This window comes from Oncorhynchus keta, unplaced genomic scaffold (assembly GCF_023373465.1).
Source record: "Oncorhynchus keta strain PuntledgeMale-10-30-2019 unplaced genomic scaffold, Oket_V2 Un_contig_269_pilon_pilon, whole genome shotgun sequence".
Classification (NCBI taxonomy): domain Eukaryota; kingdom Metazoa; phylum Chordata; class Actinopteri; order Salmoniformes; family Salmonidae; genus Oncorhynchus; species Oncorhynchus keta.
Genome location: NW_026285285.1, coordinates 611,567 through 629,233, shown reverse-complemented (window position 1 = coordinate 629,233; position 17,667 = coordinate 611,567). Strand labels below are relative to the sequence as shown.

Here is a 17,667-nt window from a genome sequence, read left to right as displayed (position 1 = left end):
TACAGGTCATGAACCCTGGGTTGGTGGGGGAGTGGACGATACAGCGGACGCATGTTGTTGTGACCCAGGGACAGAAAGGTTCTTCCTCTCTGCAGATCGGGAGTCCCAGCAGCATAGAGAGATGGTTCTCTCATCAGGCAGCAGAACATAGTCCTCTGTGTGGTTGAACACACCCTGGGGTACGATGCATCTGGCAGCCACTCAGACCAGCACCTGACGGGAGGAAGACGCACACGGATAAGCAGGGCAAGAATGATTCCACATCAGAGTAACTTTGTCCTGACTCAAACAAAACACCACCCCAGACCTCTCTCTTTGTCCTGACTCAACCTTATCCCAGACCTCTCCCTTTGTCCTGACTCAACCCATCCCAGACCTCTCCCTTTGTCCTGACTCCACCCACCCCAGACCTCTCCCTTTGTCCTGACTCCACCCACCCCAGACCTCCTCTCTTTGTCCTGACTCAACCCATCCCAGACCCTCCCTTTGTCCTGACTCAACCCACCCCAGACCTCCTCTTTGTCCTGACTCAACCCACCCCAGACCTCCTCTCTCTTGTCCTGACTCAACCCCCCAGACCTCCTCTCTTTGTCCTGACTCAACCCACCCCAGACCTCCTCTCTCTTGTCCTGACTCAACCCACCCCAGACCTCCTCTCTCTTAGTCCTGACTCAACCCATCCCAGCCCCCTCTTTGTCCTGACTCAACCCATCCCAGACCTCCTTTGTCCTGACTCAACCCACCCCAGACCTCCTCTCTGTCCTGACTCAACTCATCCCAGACCTCCTCTCCTTTGTCCGACTCAACCCACCCCAGACCTCCTCTCTCTTTGTCCTGACTCAACCCACCCCAGACCTCCTCTCTCTTTGTCCTGACTCAACCCACCCCAGACCTCCTCTCTCTTTGTCCTGACTCAAAACACCCCAGACCTCCTCTTTGTCCTGACTCAACCCATCCCCAGAACCCTCTCTCTTTTGTCCTGACTCAACCCATCCCAGACCTCTCTTTGTCCTGACTCAACCCACCCCCAGACCACCTCCCTTTGTCCTGACTCAACCCATCCCAGACCTCTCTTTGTCCTGACTCAACCCACCCCAGACCTCACTCAACCCACCCCAGACCACTCCTCTCTCTTTGTCCTGACTCAACCAACACCACCCCAGATAAATAAATAATGAAACATGTTCAATTTGGTTTAAATAATACAAAAACAAAGTGTTGGGGAAGAAAGTAATATGTGCCATGATAAAAAGCTAACGTTTCAGTTCCTTGCTCAGAACATGAGAACATATGAAAGTTGGTAGTTTCTTTTAACATGAGACTTCAATATTCCAAGGTAAGAGGTTTTAGGTTATAGTTAATATAGTATTTACAGGACAATTTCCCTCTATACCATTTGTATTTCATTAACCTTGGACTATTGGATGTTCTTATAGGCACTTTAGTATTGCCAGTGTAACAGTATAGCTTCCGTCCCCCTCCTCGCCCCTACCTGGGCTCGAACCAGGAACACAACGACAACAGCCACCATCGAAGCATCGTTACCCATGAAAGCCGCGCCCTTGCAGCGCAAGGGGAATAACTACTCCAAATCTAAAAGCGAGTGACGTTTGAAACAGTATTAGCGCACACCCAGCTAACTAACTAGCCATTTCACATTGGTTACACCGCCATTAGGCTGATAGGCTTGAAGTCTTAAACAGCGCTGTGCTTGTGAAGAGCTGCTGGCGAAACGCACAAAAGTGCTGTTTGAATGAATGATTACGGGCCTGCTGCTGCTCAGTCAGACTGCTCTATCAAATCAGACTTTAATAATAACACACAGAAATACAAGCCTTTGGTCATTAATATGATTGAATCCGAAACTATCATTTCAAAACAAAACTTTTATTATTTCAGTGAAATACGGAACCGTTCGGTATTTTATCTAACGGGTGCATCCCTAAGTCTAAATATATTTCTGTTACATTACACAACCTTCAATGTTATTTCATATTTACGTAAAATTCTGGCAAATTAGGTCGCAATGAGCCAGGCAGCACAAACTGTTGCATATACCCTGACTCTGCGTGCAATGAACGCAAGAGAAATGACAATTTCACCTGGTTGATATTGCCTGCTAAACTGGATTAGTAGTTAACTAGTGATTATGATTGATAAGATAAGTTTAATGCTAGCTAGCAATTTACCTTGGCGTCTACTACATTCGCGCAACAGGCAAGCTACTCGTGGAGTGCAGTGGTTAGAGCGTGGGACTAGTTAACTGTGCGGTTGCAAGACTGGAACCCCTGAGCTGACAAGGTAATAATCTGTCGTTCTGCCCCTGAACAGGCAGTTAACCCACTGTTTCTAGGCCGTCAATGAAAATAAGAATATGTTCTTAACTGACTTGCCTCGTTAAATAACAGATAAAAATAAATAAAGATATATATTTAAAAAAAAAACAGAAATCGGCGCCCCAAAATACCGATTGTTATGAAAACTTGAAATCGTCCCTAATTAAATCGGCCATACCGATTATAATATAATATAATATAATATGCCATTTAGCAGACGCTTTTATCCAAAGCGACTTTACAGTCATGTGTGCATACATTCTACGATGGGTGGTCCCGGAATCGAACCCACTACCCTGGCGTTACAAGCGCCATGCTCTACCAACTGAGCTACAGAAGGACCACGACACCAACACCCCCAGAACACCTCAGCCTCTCCCTGTCTATTCCTCAATCACACTCATCTTAGGGGAGATAGGTAAGGCTTAAGGCTAGTGTCTGGGGGTTAAGGCTAGTGTCTGTGGTAAGGGGCTGGGTAAGAGGTTACCAGGTATTTGACCAGCCCGGTGGAGATCTCCTTACAGTTTGGCGACAGAGTCTTTCCCGTGGAGAGGACGTGACTTGGAGTTCTTCGAGAAGACAGCGGAGCAGACCTCCGCCCCATCATGGGCCTTATCAACGTCATCACACAGCGTTAGACACGCCCGTCCCACAGCTTCTGATACTGCCGTCCTTACTGCACGTCACATAGCTGGAGACACAGAATGAGCAGAGGGTTAAGGTCATGGGTCAGGGACTGCGCCAATCTAGTGAACTCCACCTGTTGACACTGTCAGGGTTAAGGTCATGGGTCAGGACTGAGCCAGTGTCTAGTGAACCCACCTGTTGACACTGTCAGGTTAAGGTCATGTGTTGGGGACCTAAGGGCTGTGGCAGTTATATTGTCAGGGTTAAGGCCATGTGTTGGGGACCTTAGGGCTGTGGCAGTTATATTGTCAGGGTTAAGGTCATGTGTTGGGGACCTAAGGGCTGTGGCAAAGGTATTGTCAGGTCAAGGTCATGTGTTGGGGACCTTAGGGCTGTGGCAGTTATATTGTCAGGGTTATACGCGTTGGGGACCTAAGGGCTGTGGCAGTTATATTGTCAGGGTTAAGGTCATGTGTTGGGGACCTAAGGGCTGTGGCAGTTATATTCTGTCAGGGTTAAGGTCATGTGTTGGGACCTAAGGGCTGTGGCAGTTATATCTCTGTCAGCTGGTTATTGTCAAGCAGAAGACTGCCAGTCTCACGGTACTGGGACCATTAATGAACATAAACATGTTGATCATCTCCAGGCCTCCATTCAAGCTTTCTGATGATGCACCTTATAAACAGCTACATTTTCAAGTCTAATAAATCACCTGATTAAACACCATCACAATAAACTCATTTATTTATTTTAGGCAGGTCTAAAGAAACACTATATGAAGAAAATGTATTTCAGAAGAACAGAATATGAGTTGGCCTGCTATGTTATCTGGCTATAGACTGTAGACCTGTTTTTATCAGACTAGAGCTAGACTGTAGACTAGTTCATTTATCAGACTAGATACTGTATGTTATCTGGCTATAGATCAGACTTGTTCATTTATCAGACTAGATACTGTATGTTATCTGGCTATAGACTGTAGACCTGTTCATTTATCAGACTAGATACTGTATGTTATCAGACTAGATACTGTATGTTATCTGGCTATAGACTAGTTCATTTATCAGACTAGATACTGTATGTTATCTGGCTATAGACTGTAGACTTGTTCATTTATCAGACTAGATACTGTATGTTATCTGGCTATAGACTGTAGACTTGTTCATTTATCAGACTAGATACTGTATGTTATCAGACTAGATACTGTATGTTATCAGACTAGATACTGTATGTTATCTGGCTATAGACTGTAGACTTGTTCATTTATCAGACTAGATACTGTATGTTATCTGGCTATAGACTGTAGACTTGTTCATTTATCAGACTAGATACTGTATGTTATCTGGCTATAGACTGTAGACTTGTTCATTTATCAGACTAGATACTGTATGTTATCTGGCTATAGACTGTAGACTAGTTCATTTATCAGACTAGATACTGTATGTTATCTGGCTATAGACTGTAGACTAGTTCATTTATCAGACTAGATACTGTATGTTATCTGGCTATAGACTGTAGACTAGTTCATTTATCAGACTAGATACTGTATGTTATCTGGCTATAGACTGTAGACTAGTTCATTTATCAGACTAGATACTGTATGTTATCTGGCTATAGACTGTAGACTAGTTCATTTATCAGACTAGATACTGTATGTTATCAGACTAGATACTGTATGTTATCTGGCTATAGACTGTAGACTTGTTCATTTATCAGACTAGATACTGTATGTTATCTGGCTATAGACTGTAGACTAGTTCATTTATCAGACTAGATACTGTATGTTATCTGGCTATAGACTGTAGACTTGTTCATTTATCAGACTAGATACTGTATGTTATCTGGCTATAGACTGTAGACCTGTTCATTTATCATAATAATATATGCTATTGACTAGATCAGACCTGTTCATTTATCAGACTTACAGTCATGTGCATAGACTGTAGACCAGTTCATTTATCAGACTAGATACTGTATGTTATCTGGCTATAGACTGTAGACTTGTTCATTTATCAGACTAGATACTGTATTTTATCTGGCTATAGACTGTAGACTAGTTCATTTTATCAGACTAGATACTGTATGTTATCTGGCTAGACTGTAGACTATTTATCAGACTAGATACTGTATGTTATCTGGCTATAGACCTGTTCATTTAGCAGACAAGATATTGCCATTATTTTATAGAATGAGAAAATTAAACGTAGCTGGAATAAAAGAGGATATTTTTCCTCATTCCCGGGGCGAGTACTTATATGAAGTGGCTACGTTGAGCATAATAGTGATGATTTGAAACTGGTCCTCAATGCTAGATTTATTCTGCATGGTAACTTTAGTTGTGAATAATACTAACCTTAGAATGTCTTAGAAATCAAAAGATACACTACATGACCACAAGCATGTAGACTAGAGACTGATTATGATTTTTTCAACGCCGATACCGATTTAAAAATCGGCCGATTTTATTTATTTATTTTGTAATAATGACAATTACAACAATACTGAATGAACACTTATTTTAACTTAATATAATACATCAATAAAATCAATTTAATCTCAAGTAAACAAAGAAACATACAATTTGGTTTAAATAATGCAAAAACAAAGTGTTGGAGAAGTAAAAGTACAATTTGTTCCATGTAAAATATGTGCCATGTAAGTAGTTATTATAGGAATGTAGGACTATTTCCCCTATACCATTTGTGGGTTTCATTAACCTTTGGCTATTGGATGTTCTTATAGGCACTTTAGTATTGCCAGTGTAACAGTATAGCTTCCGTCCTTTCCCTCGGGCCCCTCCCTGAACTCGAACCAGCAACAACGATAATTAGCGCACGCTAACTTGCTAGCCATTTCACCCTCGGTCACACGAGCCTCATCTCGGGAGTTGATAGGTTTGAAGTCATAACAGCTCAATGCTTGACGACAATGAAGAGCTGCTGGCAAAAAAAAACGCATGAAAGTGCTGTTTGAATGAATGTTTACGCGCCTGTTTCTGCCTACCACCGCTCAGTCAGATACTCAGATACTTGTATGCTCAGTCAGATTATATGCAACGAGGACACGCTAGATAATATCATCAACCATGTGTAGTTAACTAGTGATTATGATTGTTTTTTTATAAGATAAGCGAATGCTAGCTAGCAACTTAATGGCTTACTGCATTCGCCTAACAGCCAGTCTCCTTGTGGAGTGCAACGAGAGAGAGGCAGGTGGCCGTTGTTGCGTTGGACTAGTTAACTGTAAGGTTGCAAGATTGATCCCCCAAGCTGACAGGGTGAAAATCTGTCGCTCTGCCCTGAACAAGGCAGTTAACACACTGTTCCTAGGGCGGAATTGAAAATAAGAATGTGTTTTTAACTGACTTGCCTAGTTAAATAAAGATTAAATAAAGGTGTAAAAATAATAATAAACAGGCAAAACGGCGCCCAAAAATACAGACTTCCCGATCGTTATGAAAACTTGAATGGGCTCCTAATTAATCGGCCATACCGATTGATTGGCCGATGTGGACACCTGCTCATCGAACATTTCATTTCAAAATCATGGGCATTAATATGGAGTTGGTCCCCTTGCTGCTATAACAGCCCCTAGTCTTCTGGGAAGTCATTAATATGGGAGTTGGACCCCCTTTGCTGCTATAACAGCCTCCACTATTCTGGGAAGGTTTACCAGATGTTGAACATTGCTGCGGGGACTTGCTTCCATCCAGCCACAAGAGTATTAGTGAGGTTGGGTACTGATGTTGGGTGATAAGGTCTCGCTCACAGTTCCATGCTCCAATTCATCAAAGATTTGATGGGGTTGAGGTCAGGGCTCTGTGCAGCGGGCCAGTCAAGTTCTTCCACACCACAGCCTCCCGAGTGGCAGCGGTCTGGGGTACTGCATCACAGTGTTGAGGTGTCAAGACAGATGGGGTTTGATCCCAGGGCTGTCACAGCCGCCATGACCGGGAATCCTAGGACGGTGCACAATTGGCCCAGTGTCGCTCGGGTGTGGCCAGGGGGCTTTCTTTGGCTCATTGCGCTTAGCGACTCCTTGTGGCGTGGCCGGAACCTGCAAGCTGGCTTGGGTCGCTCACTGAACGGCGTTCCTCCCAACACATTGATGCAGTTGGCTTAAGTGTTAAGAAGCGTGGGTTTTGGGCAGGTTGTTTCGAGGACACATAACTCGACCTTGCCTCTCCCAAGCCCGTTGGGGAGGTGTAGCGATGAGCCAAGTGAATATAATAATAATAATAATAATAATAATAATATAATATATAATAATATATCACCAAATTAGGGATAAAAAAGGATAACGGTTTTTCTAATTATAAATGATCATCCACACCGATTGACAAACCATTTCTGTATGGACCCTGTGCACCATTGTCATGCTGAAACAGGAAAGGGCCTTCCCCAAACTCCAGATCTTCTTCACGAACTAAGGGGCCTAGCAAGAATCATTAAAAAAAAACCAACCCGAGACCATTATTCCTCCTCCGCCACACTTCACAGGTGCTGGCACTATGCATTGGGGCAGGTCGCTTCTCCTGGCATCCGCCAAACCCACATGTATCCGTTTGACTTCCAGATGGTGAACCATCACCTCAGAGAAAGCGTTTCCACTGGGTTCCAGGGTCCAAAGGCAGCGAGCTTTACACAGCTCCAGCCAACGCTTGGCATTGCGTGTGGTGATCTTAGGCTTGTGTGTGGCTGCATGGAAAACCATTTCATGAAGGTCCCGACGAACAGTGCTTGTGCTGACATTGCTTCCAGGGGCAGTAGTGAGTTTGCAACCGAGGACAGTCACACCCGAGGACAGTCACACTGAGGACAGTCACACCCGAGGACAGTCACACTCGGGGCAGTCACACCCGAGGACAGTCACACCCGAGGACAGTCACACTTTGAGTTTTCACACCCGCACACCCGAGGGCAGTCACACGAGGACAGTCACACAGTCACACCCGAGGACAGTCACACCCGAGGACAGTCACACTCGAGGGCAGTCACACCCGTCACACCCGAGGGCAGTCACACCCGAGGACAGCAGAGGGCAGTCACACCCGAGGGCAGTCACACCCGAGGGCAGTCACACCCGAGGGCAGTCACACCCGAGGGCAGTCACACCCGAGGGCAGTCACACCCGAGGGCAGTCACACCCGAGGACAGCTCACCCGAGGACAGTCACACCCGAGGACAGTCACACCCGAGGACAGTCACACTCCGAGGACAGTCACACCCGAGGACAGTGGTCCCGTCAGAGCTTGTGTGGCCTACCACTTCACAGCTGAGCCATTGTTGCTCCTAGACATTTCTGCTTCCACATTGAAAGTCACTGAGCTCTTCAGTAAGGCCATTCTACTGCCAATGCTTGTCTATGGAGATGGCATTGCTGTGTGCTCGGTTGTATATACCTGTCAGCCACGGCTGTGGCTGAAATAGCAGAATCCACTAACTTGAAGAGGGACCCACATACACCTGTAAATATAGTGTAGTGGGCTGAATGAGGATTTGACAAAGTCACTAAAAAGGCTTGTGCTCTGTTCCCCAGGCTGCACACGCTGTTCTCTCATCAAGTGATCATATTTTCACTATTCAGACTATTCTCAGTTTAAATCTGGTCTTTGATAACATGTTCAATGTTTATGAACCGGACAGGAAGACCTGTGTGTTGTCCTTGTTAATGAAGACAGAAGAGCGCCAACTTCTTAATCATAGCCTCAATTTTGTTCCGCACATTGAATATAGTTGTGGAGAGTCCCTGTAATCCTAGATTCAGATCATTCAGGTGAGAAAAACATCACCCAGATAGGCCAGTCGTGTGAGAAACTCATCATCATCAAGCGGTCAGACAAGTGAACATGATGGTCAGTGAAGAAAACTTTAAACTCGTCTCTCAATTAAAATACGTGTCAATACTTTGCCCCTTGATAACCAGCACACTTCTGTATGTTGTAAAAGCGTTACATGGTCACTGCCTATATCATTGCATAACGCAGAAAATACACAATGTTTCAGGGGCCAAAACATCTTTCTAGCTGTCAGGCATTTCCTTGGCAGCAAGAGCCTCTCGGTAGATGCTGCAGTGTACCCAAGAGCCTCTAGGTGGATGCTGCAGTCTACCCAAGAGCCTCTGGGCGGATGATGCAGTGGACCCAAGAGCCTCTGGGTGGATGCTGCAGTGTACCCAAGAGCCTCTCGGTGGATGCTGCAGTCTACCCAAGAGCCTCTAGGTGGATGCTGCAGTGTACCCAAGAGCCTCTCGGTGGATGCTGCAGTGTACCCAAGAGCCTCTAGGTGGATGCTGCAGTGTACCCAAGAGCCTCTAGGTGGATGCTGCAGTGTACCCAAGAGCCTCTCGGTGGATGCTGCAGTGTACCCAAGAGCCTCTAGGTGGATGCTGCAGTGTACCCAAGAGCCTCTAGGTGGATGCTGCAGTGTACCCAAGAGCCTCTAGGTGGATGCTGCAGTGTACCCAAGAGCCTCTCGGTGGATGCTGCAGTGTACCCAAGAGCCTCTCGGTGGATGCTGCAGTGTACCCAAGAGCCTCTCGGTGGATGCTGCAGTGTACCCAAGAGCCTCTCGGTGGATGCTGCAGTGTACCCAAGAGCCTCTAGGTGGATGCTGCAGTGTACCCAAGAGCCTCTCGGTGGATGCTGCAGTGTACCCAAGAGCCTCTCGGTGGATGCTGCAGTGTACCCAAGAGCCTCTCGGTGGATGCTGCAGTGTACCCAAGAGCCTCTAGGTGGATGCTGCAGTGTACCCAAGAGCCTCTAGGTGGATGCTGCAGTGTACCCAAGAGCCTCTCGGTGGATGCTGCAGTGTACCCAAGAGCCTCTCGGTGGATGCTGCAGTGTACCCAAGAGCCTCTCGGTGGATGCTGCAGTGTACCCAAGAGCCTCTAGGTGGATGCTGCAGTGTACCCAAGAGCCTCTCGGTGGATGCTGCAGTGACCCAAGAGCCTCTCGGTGGATGCTGCAGTGACCCAAGAGCTTCTCGGTGGATGCTGCAGTGTACCCAAGTGGAATCGGGAGCAACTGCTTGCATGCACGTTACCACTCCACTAGGTCTTCCTGTCATGGCTTTTGCGCCATCTGTACAGATACTAACACATCTTGACCACCAAAGTCCATTTGATGTCAAAGCTGTCCAATACTTAAAAATAAAAAATGTTATATCCTCGCTTGTTGTCCTGGTGTCAAGAGGATGTCTTCTTCATCCAGCTGTAACACGTATAATTCACTGGCTTGTATGCGAAGCAGTAATTGTTTCAAACATCTCCTACCATGTCACTGATGCATCATGAAATAGTGTTGTTTGATGAAGACATAGTCTGTATAGTTTATTTGGGCCTTTTCCCCCAGCATTGCCCCAGCTATATCCTCAGCAGCAGGAAGAATGATATCCTCCACAATAGTATGGGTCTTGCCTGTCTGAGCCATATCCACAATAGTATGGGTCATGCCTGTCTGAGCCATATCCACAATAGTATGGGTCTTGCCTGTCTGAGCCATATCCACAATAGTATGGGTCTTGCCTGTCTGAGCCATATCCACAATAGTATGGGTCTTGCCTGTCCGAGCCATATCCACAATAGTATGGGTCTTGCCTGTCTGAGCCATATCCACAATAGTATGGGTCTTGCCTGTCCTAGCCTTATCCACAATATTATGGGTCTTGCCTGTCTTAGCCATATCCACAATATTATGGGTCTTGCCTGTCCTAGCCATATCCACAATAGTATGGGTCTTGCCTGTCCTAGCCATATCCACAATATTATGGGTCTTGCCTGTCCTGAGCCATATCCACAATATTATGGGTCTTGCCTGTCTGAGCCATATCCACAATAGTATGGGTCTTGCCTGTCTGAGCCATATCCACAATATATGAGTCTTGCCTGTCCTAGCCATATCCACAATAGTATGGGTCTTGCCTGTCCGAGCCATATCCACAATAGTATGGGTCTTGCCTGTCTTAGCCATATCCACAATAGTATGGGTCTTGCCTGTCTTAGCCATATCCACAATAGTATGGGTCTTGCCTGTCTTAGCCATATCCACAATAGTATGGGTCTTGCCTGTCTTAGCCATATCCACAATAGTATGGGTCTTGCCTGTCTTAGCCTTATCCACAATAGTATGGGTCTTGCCTGTCTTAGCCTTATCCACAATAGTATGGGTCTTGCCTGTCTTAGCCTTATCCACAATAGTATGGGTCTTGCCTGTCTTAGCCATATCCACAATAGTATGGGTCTTGCCTGTCTTAGCCACTCGGTAGCTCACCGTATAAGATGCTTCTAGCCCCTTCTTAGTGGTATCTGTTGCTTTTATACATGTCTTACTACTCAAAAATCATACTTATTCACATTCGAAAAACTCCAGTGGCTTGTTCTTCAAGTTGTCATGTTTCTTTTCTAAATGTCTGTGCAAGAGTGAAGGTTTCCCGTGAGAGAGTAACAGTTAATGTGACTGGATGAGTAACGGTTAATGTGATTGGATGAGTAACGGTTAATGTGATTGGATGAGTAACGGTTAATGTGATTGGATGAGTAACGGTTAATGTGATTGGATGAGTAACGGTTAATGTGATTGGATGAGTAACGGTTAATGTGATTGGATGAGTAACGGTTAATGTGATTGGATGAGTAACGGTTAATGTGATTGGATGAGTAACGGTTAATGTGATTGGATGAGTAACGGTTAATGTGATTGGATGAGTAACGGTTAATGTGACTGGATGAGTAACGGTTAATGTGATTGGATGAGTAACGGTTAATGTGACTGGATGAGTAACGGTTAATGTGATTGGATGAGTAACGGTTAATGTGATTGGATGAGTAACGGTTAATGTGATTGGATGAGTAACGGTTAATGTGATTGGATGAGTAACGGTTAATTGATTGGATGAGTAACGGTTAATGTGATTGGATGAGTAACGGTTAATGTGATTGGATGAGTAACGTTAATGTGATTGGATGAGTAACGGTTAATGTGATTGGATGTTAATTATTGAACTAGGTTACCTGTTTTTGACATTGTGTTGTGGAACACGCTGAACACTGGATGGTTTAACTGTATTTTTGGCAGTGAAACGGTTACTCAGGCGAGAAAAAAAAAAACCTCACCCAGATGTATGGCCCGTTTTGAAAATATCAATGGACTTTTTGAACACGTGAAGAAAAATATTTTTTTTTTAAAAGGAGGGAAAAAAGTGAATGACATTTTTATTCGGCGTACTCCACGGTAGCATTGCACCCAGTTTGGGAATACCTGATCTAGAGGGTTAGAGGTCAGGGGTTACCTGTTAGCATTAGGGTTGTAGTTGACTCCACTGATGGTGTCAGTATGCTGGTCTAGAGGGTTAGAGGTCAGGGGTTACCTGTTAGCATTAGGGTTGTAGTTGACTCCACTGATGGTGTCAGTATGCTGATCTAGAGGGTTAGAGGTCAGGGTTACCTGTTAGCATTAGGGTTGTAGTTGACTCCACTGATGGTGTGTGCTGATCTAGAGGGTTAGAGGTCAGGGGTTACCTGTTAGCATTAGGGTTGTGGAAGTTGACTCCACTGATGGTGTCAGTATGCTGATCTAGAGGTTAGAGGTCAGGGGTTACCTGTTAGCATTAGGGTTGTAGTTGACTCCACTGATGGTGTCAGTATGCTGGTCTAGAGGGTTAGAGGTCAGGGGTTACCTGTTAGCATTAGGGTTGTAGTTGACTCCACTGATGGTGTCAGTATGCTGGTCTAGAGGGTTAGAGGTCACTTACCTGTTAGCATTAGGGTTGTAGTTGACTCCACTGATGGTGTCAGTATGCTGGTCTAGAGGGTTAGAGGTCAGGGGTTACCTGTTAGCATTAGGGTTGTAGTTGACTCCACTGATGGTGTCAGTATGCTGGTCTAGAGGGTTAGAGGTCAGGGGTTACCTGTTAGCATTAGGGTTGTAGTTGACTCCACTGATGGTGTCAGTATGCTGGTCTAGAGGGTTAGAGGGTCAGGGGTTACCTGTTAGCATTAGGGTTGTAGTTGACTCCACTGATGGTGTCAGTATGCTGGTCTAGAGGGTTAGAGGTCAGGGGTTACCTGTTAGCATTAGGGTTGTAGTTGACTCCACTGATGGTGTCAGTATGCTGGTCTAGAGGGTTAGAGGTCAGGGGTTACCTGTTAGCATTAGGGTTGTAGTTGACTCCACTGATGGTGTCAGTATGCTGGTCTAGAGGGTTAGAGGTCAGGGTTACCTGTTAGCATTAGGGTTGTAGTTGACTCCACTGATGGTGTCAGTATGCTGGTCTAGAGGGTTGCAGGAGACGAAGCATTGGAAGGTGTTAACGTCGTAGAGGCGGAGGGTCGGGTGCTGTGTCCCCACCAAAAGGAAGTCACCTGACGGGTGGAAGGAGATGGCACGCAGCATCTCTGCTTCCTGTGGGGAGCAGACACAGAGACACACTACTGTTAGTATATCTAATCCAGGGTTGCTAACTGCTGGGCTCAAAAAGGTGACAATTACATTCTTTTCAGAGGAGAATTGTCACAATACCAACATTTTACTAACTATGTGATAAAAAGCCAATTCTCACCAAGTAGTAATATGATACCACAGGTTTGCCCCGCCAGGCCAGCACGCCTGTTCCCGTTTTCTATAGGTTCTGCCCAAATCCCTGATATCTCTACTCAACACAACTTCCTGTTTTCTAATGGTTCTGCACCCCCCCAGCTCCCATCACTGTCTACACAAACAGACAATCTGAGAGGAGAACGTTGTTACCTTTACCCGTCCAAAGGCCCCGCCTCTGTTGCTACCCGTCCAAAGGCCCCGCCTCTGTTGCTACCCGCCCCCGCCTCTGTTGCTACCCCGTCCAAAGGCCCCGCTCTGTTGCTACCCGTCCAAAGGCCCCGCCTCTGTTGCTACCCGTCCAAAGGCCCCGCCTCTGTTGCTACCCGTCCAAAGGCCCGCCTCCAAAGGCCCCGCCTCTGTTGCTACCTCCGCCCAAAGGCCCCGCCTCTGTTGCTACCCGGGCCCCGCTCTACCCGTCACCCGTCCAAGGCCCCGCCTCTGTTGCTACCCGTCCAAAGGCCCCGCCTCTGTTGCTACCCGTCCAAAGGCCCCGCCTCTGTTGCTACCCGTCCAAAGGCCCCGCCTCTGTTGCTACCCCGTCCAAAGGCCCCGCCTCTGTTGCTACCCGTCCAAAGGCCCCGCCTCTGTTGCTACCCGTCCAAAGGCCCCGCCTCTGTTGCTACCCGTCCAAAGGCCCCGCCTCTGTTGCTACCCTACTCCGTCCAAAGGCCCCGCCTCTGTTGCTACCCGTCCAAAGGCCCCGCCTCTGTTGCTACCCGGGCCCAAAGGCCCCGCCTCTGTTGCTACCCGTCCAAAGGCCCCGCCTCTGTTGCTACCCGTCAAAGGCCCCGCCTCTGTTGCTACCCGTCCAAAGGCCCCGCCTCTGTTGCTACCCCGTCCAAAGGCCCCGCCTCTGTTGCTACCCGTCCAAAGGCCCCGCCTCTGTTGCTTCTGTTGCAAAGGCCGCCTGTTGCTACCCGTCCAAAGGCCCCGCCTCTGTTGCTACCCGATCAAAGGCCCGCCTCTGTTGCTACCCGTCCAAAGGCCCCGCTCTGTTGCTACCCGTCCCCGCCTAAAGGCCCGCCTCTGTTGCTAGGGCCCCGCCTCTGTTGCTACCCGTCCAAAGGCCCCGCCTCTGTTGCTACCCGTCCAAAGGCCCCTCTGTTGCTACCAGTCAAAGGCCCGCCTCTGTTGCTACCCGTCAAAGGCCCCGCCTCTGTTGCTACCCGTCCAAAGGCCCCGCCTCTGTTGCTACCCGTCAAAGGCCCCGCCTCTGTTGCTACCCGTCCAAAGGCCCCGCCTCTGTTACCTGTACATGTTTGAGTTGTCTCTTGGCAGAGGGCTTGGAGTAGTCAAACAGTTTGAGGGTGTAGTCACGTGACCCAGACGCCAGGATCTGTTCCGTGGGGTGGAATGCCAGACACGTGACCTCATCCACGTGGTCGTACAGTGTTCTGATCACAGGGTGGTTCTCCATGTTCTGCTGGGCTGTCTCATTCATCATCACCTAGAACACACAGGAACATTAATGTTCTGATCACCTAGGTCTTATTACAGCACACCGTTCTTATTAGACAAATACAGGTAGGTCTCTATCATAGTGTTGCATGGTATACCAAAACTTCTGTACCCTCCTGCGATACAAAAAACAAAGTTTCGGTGCTAGAATTTGTTACATTCGGTCTGTCAAATGTCTCGAGAGGCTCAAGTCTGTCTATCAGAGCAGCCCCTTTATAAAACGAAGCGCAGAGCCTGCTCCACTTCCTCATTCATCACCATCTGTCTGGCTACATTATCTCCCCACTCATGTTGTACACAAGTTGACCTACTTGAATAATGCAACATGGCAGGTAAATATGTTCAAACTGTTTGCAAAACAATGTCCATACAGGCTACACCACTTTACAATTCAAGACCACTATGTCAGCCCCCTGTCTCACCTCTATGGGCATGGCACTCTTGGCCAGCATACGTTCTGTGTCCAAGACTTTGATGGAGGCGTCTGCGGAGCCCGTAGCAATGAGCTGCCCGTCCCGGGCTGTAGGTGGCCACGCGACAGGGACCCCTCATGAGACGTCACGTAACAAGTCTCGTACTCAGACGCCTCGGGGACATGGACTGGACATCAGCGTCAAACTCCAGGTCGATGCCAACGCCTGGTGCCACTGTGTCAGACCGCCCGATGGCATACTGCACCGCACTGTCATCATTCTCCATGCCTGGAGAGAGGAGGTTGGATGGAGAGATACAGTTTTACAACCGATCAAACTGCAGACATTGAGCCATCTTGTGCACCACAGTCATCATTCTCCTTGCCTGGGGGTGAATGGAGCAATACAGTTGATTAAAACAGTGACACAACACTACAGACATTTAGCTAGCAAACTACACTGTCGCCATTCGCTATGTCTTGGGAGGACGGGATGGATGAATCAGTGGATCAGTATAGTTCCAAAACACACTGCAGACATGTGGTCCTTCTGTAGCTCAGTTGGTAGAGCATGGCGCTTGTAACGCCAGGGTAGTGGGTTCGATCCCCGGGACCACCCATACGTAGAATGTATGCACACATGACTGTAAGTCGCTTTGGATAAAAGCGTCTGATAAATGGCATATATTATTATATTATTATCATTATATATTATGTAGTTAGTATTCTCCTACCAGCTAGTCCACTACCCACTCACCTATCTTGGCCAGCTGCATGAGGTTCTCAGAGGGCGACACGACGCTCTGTGGCTTCACCTCCGTGATGAGGTTGTTGGCGATGTTGGTGTAACCGTCATACAGCAACTGGCTGATGATCAGCCGGTACAGGTGCTGTCGGTCCCGTAGCGTCGGTTTGGGACGGTACATCTCCGCTCAGGCTTCTTCAACGAACTTGGCTGATCAAAACATGGTCATCATTATTTGCTACAAATCAAAAACGTTTTTATTATGGACTTTTAACTTCTATAACTTCAACTAGCTAGCAAAGAAAGCTCAACTATCATGCGAATACTATGGAAGCCCACTGGCTGCTTAACTAACGTTAGCATACCAACGGGACCTACAATGTAAGATTAGCTGCTGTAGCTAGCTAGCTACGACAAAAACCATTCGTAACATTCACATTACAAACATAAATCGTAGACCGTACAAACTGTTAACAAGCACCTTATGTTTGCAATAATAACCAACCGAGTTTAGGGAAGTAAAATCAAATAACGTTAAATGAAAATGCATTGATTGAACTTATCTACTGCTAGCTAGCTAGCCCAACATTGTGCAAGCAACGACTGCACCAAACGGGTTAAAAACTTGGTTTAATTGGTTGCGATCATGTATAACACAACAATAATATCAAGAAAATGTATCAACCTTAAAGAAACGTTAGCTACATACATAAAACCTTTCAAATGTTGCAAAAATACCTTTGCCTTGGTTCAAGGGACGCTTGGGGTTACAAAGCATGCGCTGCGTAACTGCGTCACTTGCATCACGTATCACATCTTTGCGTCGGTACGTAACGGGGCGTGGGTTTTGACCATAGAAATTACAATGAATAGAACGTATTAGAAGCTCTTACCCTGGCTGGTAAACAAACGGGTACACTCAAAATGGCTGCCTGGTAATGTGTTGCAATCATTTCCATGGTTTGGAATGTTCTATCAACTGATGTTGGATTTACCTGGTAATGTAGAATGTTCATTCAAAGGATGCTAACTGATGGCTCATGCAATGACATTTTTGTTTTATTTAATATAAATTGTGTTAACTCAACAAATCACACAGCACAGATTGAAGGGTGCAATTCCGGCTTTTACTTTCTGGCATGGGTACACTCAAAATGGCTGCCAGTCCACCCATTATGCCATCACTGACTTGAATGGAGATGGCCTTTCTATTCATTCTTATTTCTGTTTTTGCTGTGCTCCAAACAACTGGCAACTAAAAAAAAAAAACATCAGCCATTCATCAGCCATTCATCAGCCATTCATCAACTATTCATCAGCCATTCATCAACCATTCATCAGCCATTCATCAACCATTCATCAGCCATTCATCAGCCATTCATCAGCCATTCATCAGCCATTCATCAGCCATTCATCAGCCATTCATCAACCATTCATCAGCCATTCATCAGCCATTCATCAGCCATTCATCAGCCATTCATCAACCATTCATCAG

General features: G+C 46.6%; 1 long non-coding RNA gene and 1 pseudogene across 2 annotated transcripts; one reads left to right on the top strand and one right to left on the bottom strand.

The window, feature by feature from the left end:
* Positions 1 to 2,854: 2,854 nt before the first annotated feature.
* Positions 2,855 to 17,049, bottom strand: LOC127922751 (cleavage stimulation factor subunit 1-like; annotated as a pseudogene).
* LOC127922754 (uncharacterized) lies at positions 12,254 to 13,105 on the top strand. 2 transcript variants are annotated; one of them, XR_008112169.1, is made up of 3 exons: positions 12,254 to 12,394; positions 12,548 to 12,703; positions 13,014 to 13,105. It is a non-coding gene; the product is annotated as an uncharacterized LOC127922754 (long non-coding RNA). The 2 variants fall into 2 exon arrangements; XR_008112168.1 differs by lacking the exon at positions 13,014 to 13,105 and adding an exon at positions 12,779 to 12,920.
* Positions 17,050 to 17,667: the final 618 nt, after the last annotated feature.